This window comes from Hydra vulgaris, chromosome 01, assembly GCF_038396675.1.
Source record: "Hydra vulgaris chromosome 01, alternate assembly HydraT2T_AEP".
Lineage (NCBI taxonomy): Eukaryota > Metazoa > Cnidaria > Hydrozoa > Anthoathecata > Hydridae > Hydra > Hydra vulgaris.
The window spans coordinates 10,887,121-10,893,120 of NC_088920.1; positions in this window are offsets into that span (position 1 = coordinate 10,887,121).

The window sequence follows — 6,000 nt, forward strand, 5'->3', positions numbered from 1 at the left end:
AAGGATATATGAAAATTGTGTGACTTTAAAACCTTATTTTTAATTGTGTGTGTTATATTTTGTTGCTTATTGCAAAGGGTATTTACAATCACTGTAGTTTGATAACTGTAAAATGTGTTCTTTATTATAACTTAATTTTAATCTTTTAAAGTATAACATGCCAAAAAAAAAGTATATTATAAAGTTATTTTTTGGAGTATTCAAGGAATATTTAGTAGATAACTTTACTTTGTCATCAGGAACAAACATTGTGTGTACCACAATATACTTATACTTTTTATGGACATATACTTTTACTTTTTACTCTCAATGGGAGTTATATAAAAAAACTGTTGCCAAAGTGAATGAATATTTTAACATTACCGCTAACTCAAATCAAGTTTAAAATCTGGTGAAATTAGTCAAAAAATAGGCAAAACGTTTTAAAGTTAAAAAAGAAAATTTGGTTTCATTTTGCAACAAGCCTTTTCCATGCGATAAAACTTTGACGCTTGCATTGCAGCCTACCACCAGTAGTATTTACAATGTTGCATGTTCTTCTTTTGGGGAATCACGAGAAAACATTATTTTTACGTCTCTGATAAGTAATGAACCTAATGGCAGTAGTAAAAATTCAAAAACTAGGCCATCTTCAAAAGAAATATTATGTCCTAGAAAACAAAGATTAAAAGCCAGGTTGTCTTATTTGTCTTGTAAATTAGCTAGTTCATCCATAAATAATCGTAAAAAGATAGCTTTTGTGAAGCTAAACCACTCAGCTTTCTATATAAATTGAAAGTTTTCAGACAAAGTTCTCAAAGAAAAGAACAGATAATTAAAACTTTAGGAGCTGCCAATAGAGACTGGAAAAATAAATTACAAACCTACTATTACAATAGACAAGTTTGCAATTTTATTGCTAGAAAAAAGATAATGAAAATTAAAGAGAGAGATAGGTTAAAAAAATTGACTATTAAGCATAATGCTGATATTAAAATAAATAAAAATGCTGTTAATAGTTTAGAAAATAATATGACCCAGCTGGAGAATGGCAATATAAATAATACAATTACATTAGATAATAAAACTTATCCATTAAAAATGAGGATGATAATTTACAGCATGATAATGTCCAACGTCCCAACAGCTAATATTCCATTTTTAGTGGACAAAACTGCCAAATATATAGGTGTTTTGTTTTCTCACATTCCTCACCGTAGTACTGTTGACCAAATGGCTCTTGAGCTTGGCAGTATTTTGGACCTCCAAATAGCAAAATCGACCATCAATAATAATTATTATACTCATGGGTTTGATGCAAAACACAAGAAGGTGTTCATGTTAACAGTATTCACTTAACGTCAAAAAATAAATGCCAGGTTATTGCTATAGACCAATTACCGAGTGGGACAGCTGTTGATTATGCAAACTAGATATGTAATGAAGTTGATCATATTGCTTTAGTTTATTCAGAGTTTCATTCAAAGCCCTACGATGAATCTCTTCATTTGATCATCTCAAATATATCAACCACAATGTCTGATAGAGTTTTGGTTAACATCTTGCAATTACAAAACTTAAAATCTGGGCTAAAAATCTTAATGAGCTAAACTGTCATTTGCACCCTCTCGACACAACTGCTACTTCATGTCGTTTAGCAATAAAGTCACTGGAAATTAAAACTTGCTAACTATTTGGGTATGATTGTATGGCAGTCAAAGTTGTTTTGGTAATTGGAGCAAAAAACTTTACAAAAAGCTCTGCGGCAAGCATTTTGTAATACAACTGCTGTAAAACAAATGTGCGTGCATGCATTATTTGGAAAAGTTCTTACAAGACCCTGGATGACAACGTTTTATGTATCATCTGAAAGTGCAACTTTTGATCATGTTGGTGGTATTGCAATAATTAAAAAACTTGTGCAAACAGTTGAAGATTGCAAATTTAATCCAGCTGCAATCTTTTGCAGAGAAACAGACTTTTACGGAAATGCTCTCGTACCAAATATTTTAGAACCAATAACAAAAATATGTACAATTGATGCCCAGGTTATTGCTATGACTAAGGCTTGTCTCTTTGCAATAAATGAGGTTTTGAATAGGCAGTATAAGCGTTGTTTTTCCATTACAATTACACAGGCACTTCTAGAGTAAACAACAAGTGCACGGCTTCAAAACATAGACAGTGAGGAGTTAATGGGAACGCTCAGTGCTGCTAATGAAGATCCCCTAATGAAACAATTGACAATATATCTTGCAAGTTAAGAACCAAGAAGAATAGGACTGTGGATTATCTTGACAATCTTGATGACTTTTTTAGAGAATAGGTTATTAAATGGGCTATTCAGGCAGCACGAAAAAATCGAATAAAAATTCGACTCGAATATGTAGAAATTAGAACTGAAATTTCTAAAAGACAGACTGATAAACTACTAAAAATGGATGAAAAAGAAAAACAAAAATTAGTGCGACAGTTATTATTACTATCAGTGAAATTCTGAATTTGTTTCAGATCTTGTCATCTAAGCAAATTCATGATTTAAATGATGTTATGTGTGAAAAGATTGTTGGGAGAAATCTGTCATGAATAGTATGATGTGAATTCAACAACGACAGTCTCGTATGATGGCAGAGTGGAAAAACTTAAAAAACACAGAACGACATCATTTACACTAATTCATACTGGACAAAAGATGAAACTGATTCTGAAGCTATTGACTACTGTATGAAAAAGTTCCAACTGGTTGCTGATGTTGTGTCGGACGAATTAATAATTTTGTAATTTAAATGTTGCCATATGTCATAATACTTAGCAAATTTGGCACCGAAAGTCAAAACATGGTAAAATGTTTATAAGCTGGGTCATATCACTTTCAATTTTAAAAAGTACTGCAAGTAGTGGAACTTGCAAAAAGGTACAGCAAGTAGTGGAACTCGCAAAAAAAAAAAAAGTACAGCAAGTAGTGGAACATGCAAAAAGGTACAGCAAGTAGTGGAACTTGCAAAAAGATACAGCAAGTAGTGGAACTTACGATTTTTTTGATAGACGGCTCTGGCTTACTTTCTCGTCATGTCTTTTTATAATAAGGGTTATTGATTAGTTTCATTATTGGAATTAAATATCTTAATCATTAACAAAAAGCCAATCTAGTATATAATAATATAATTTATTGTAATCTAGTATATAATAATATAATTTGATTTTTTATACTAGATTTATGTTTTTTATACAAATATAAAAATAATAACTTTTAATTATAGGGTGTTAAACCCTATTACCCACCCCTTCCCCTTCCCACATACACGCATTTTTTAGAATAATCCCAACTTTTTTCTGAAAAATACCTATAACTTAAAAAAAATTTATTTATAGAGTGTTTTAAATAATAGGGTGTTTACCCCACCACAGATACACCCTGACTTAAAGATCAACTTCATATTTGTTCAGAAGGAAATTAAAGCAACTACTAGCATTAAAAAAGTAAGCATTTTCATAAATAAATACTCTTTTATAGATGAATTATTGGTATTATGATAGTAAAGGTAAAGGTTGAGTGGCCCCTCTAAACCACCAGATACGCCCTGAGGGTGTCGGCTAGTGGTAATGTATAGATAATTCTTATATCTAACTACTGACACAAGGATTTAGGCATTTAAATAAGAGTTGACAAAGTAATAAAAATTTGAGTTACAAAAACTTTAATTTAACAGCAGTTTCATCAACAAATCCATATATCCGAAAATCGTTACTAAAAACGTCATAACTCAATGTGATATCGATCGATTTTACGGCTTTTTACACTTTTCAAATATTCAATTGAAGCTCTTTCAAATGCAAAATAACAACCTAAAATTGATTTAAATTAAAAATTTCATGTAGCATACCTATTATAAGCACACGCTTTATTACCTAAAACTTTATTAGGCGCATTTTTCAAACGTTTTTAAAACTTTGGCCGTCATGCCTGGTCAGGAAAAGAGTGCGATCGATCGCACGCCCTTCCTGTCCAAGACTGGTAGGTCATAAAAGATCTGGTTCACATAAAATTAGAAAAGATATAAAAATTTTTCAAAATATTGGCTTTCGAATTGAAATAAACATAAACTTAAAAATTGTGAACTTTCTTGATGTTACATTTGACCTATCTGAAAATTCATATAAGCCTTTCAAAAAACCAAACGATGAATTATTGTATACTAATATTAACTCAAATCATCCTAAATTTTAAAACAAATCCTGACTTCAATTAATAACAGGTTAAACCAAAACTCCTCTAATAAAAATGTTTTCAATTCCTTTAAACGAATATTTGAAGATGGTCTTAAAAATAGCGGATTTGAAGAATTTGAACTAAAATTTGACGCTTAAAAAAAGAATACGAATAAGTGAAATAGAACTAGAAATGTAATTTGGTTTGTCCCTCATATAGAAAAAATGTTTCCACTAACATAGGACCAGCGTTTTTAAAATTGGTCAATAAACATTTGCCGCAGTCTAATAAATTATATAAAATTTTTAATCGAAATGCAATTAAAGTTAGCTACAGTTGCACAAAAAATATGGAAAGAATTATAGAAGGTCACAAAAATGCTTTGTTAAACAAAAAAGAAATCTTTATGAAAAAACTATAGAAAACTGTAAGTGTTAACAAAAAAACAATTGTCCAATGAGTGGAAGTTGTTTATCAAAAAATGTGGTATATAAATGTGTTGTTTCCTCTAAGAATGTACCTTTATAAACAATATATTGGCATAACAGAGAGTGAACGGAAAAAACCTTTTGACAACCATAAGCAATCTTTTAAAAATAAAAAGTATTCAAAGACACCATGTTGTCAAAATATATATGAGAATTAAAAGATAAAAGTATTGATGACTTTATACTGAATTGGTCCATCCTTAAAACAGCGCCTGCATATAACAATATTTCCAAAAAATGTATACTATGCCTACAAGAAAAAAATGAAAAAATTACAAATGCAAACCAAGAATGTTTATTAAACAAAAAATCGGAATTAATTTTTGAATGCAAACATGAAAATAAGTTTCTCCTAAAACCTATAAAAATAAGTGAGCTCAAGTAATAGTTACATTAAGTTCCCCTTTTAAAAAAACTTTTATTTAAGAAAGCATATTTAATCATTTCTGAAGAATTATTTTTATTAAAGTGTTGGCAAATTCCACAAATGTGTGAAAATGTACAGTTTTTATGATGCAACATTTGCAACTTTGTGCGACCGTGGCGCAGTGGTTAGAGCGCTTGCTTTATAAGCAGGAGATCCAGGCTCGAAACGAGCTCTGGACAAATTTTCGCGTCACGGTAAGGAAGGAGGCGTGAACTTCCTGGTTAAATGCACATCCGCGGTGTTCTGTGACAATACCGTAAGGAATTTTAAGGCCACAAAAAAAAAAAACACAAAAAAAAAAAAAAAAAAAAAACTTCGTGTAATTTTAGTTTTTGGTATAAATTGAAGTTTTATTAATTTGATCATTCCTTTCTGATGAGTCTATATTGATGAAACACAGTCTTAAATGTAGGGGTGTACTGGAATTTCGTTCCGGCCGGATTTTGTGATATTTAGTTTATTCCGGTTCCAGCCGGATCTACAATAATAAAAGGCGGAATGCTGGAATTTATTATTTAACTTTATTTTTTAATACATGTGACACAGACAGTGTAAAATAAATCAAAAAATATTTTTCCTACAAGGAAATAAATAACAATAGCTAAACCTAGGTATAAAATACAAATTTATAAATGAACACAACGAAAGTTTATATGCAATAATCAGTTAAGGATTAAAATATTCAAATAAGAATTTCTAGAAATTTAGTAATATTGTGGTGCAAAATTAAGAGCTGCTCTCTAGTTTTTGGCAACAAACTAGGTCCTTTTTCCTAAAAAATGTTACCTACCTCTGCGAATAGTCTCTCTGAATAGACAGATGAAGTAGGAGCTGATAAAAGTTTTCTTGCTATACAGCATATATGAGGATAGTAATCCTTATTATAGCTCCACCAT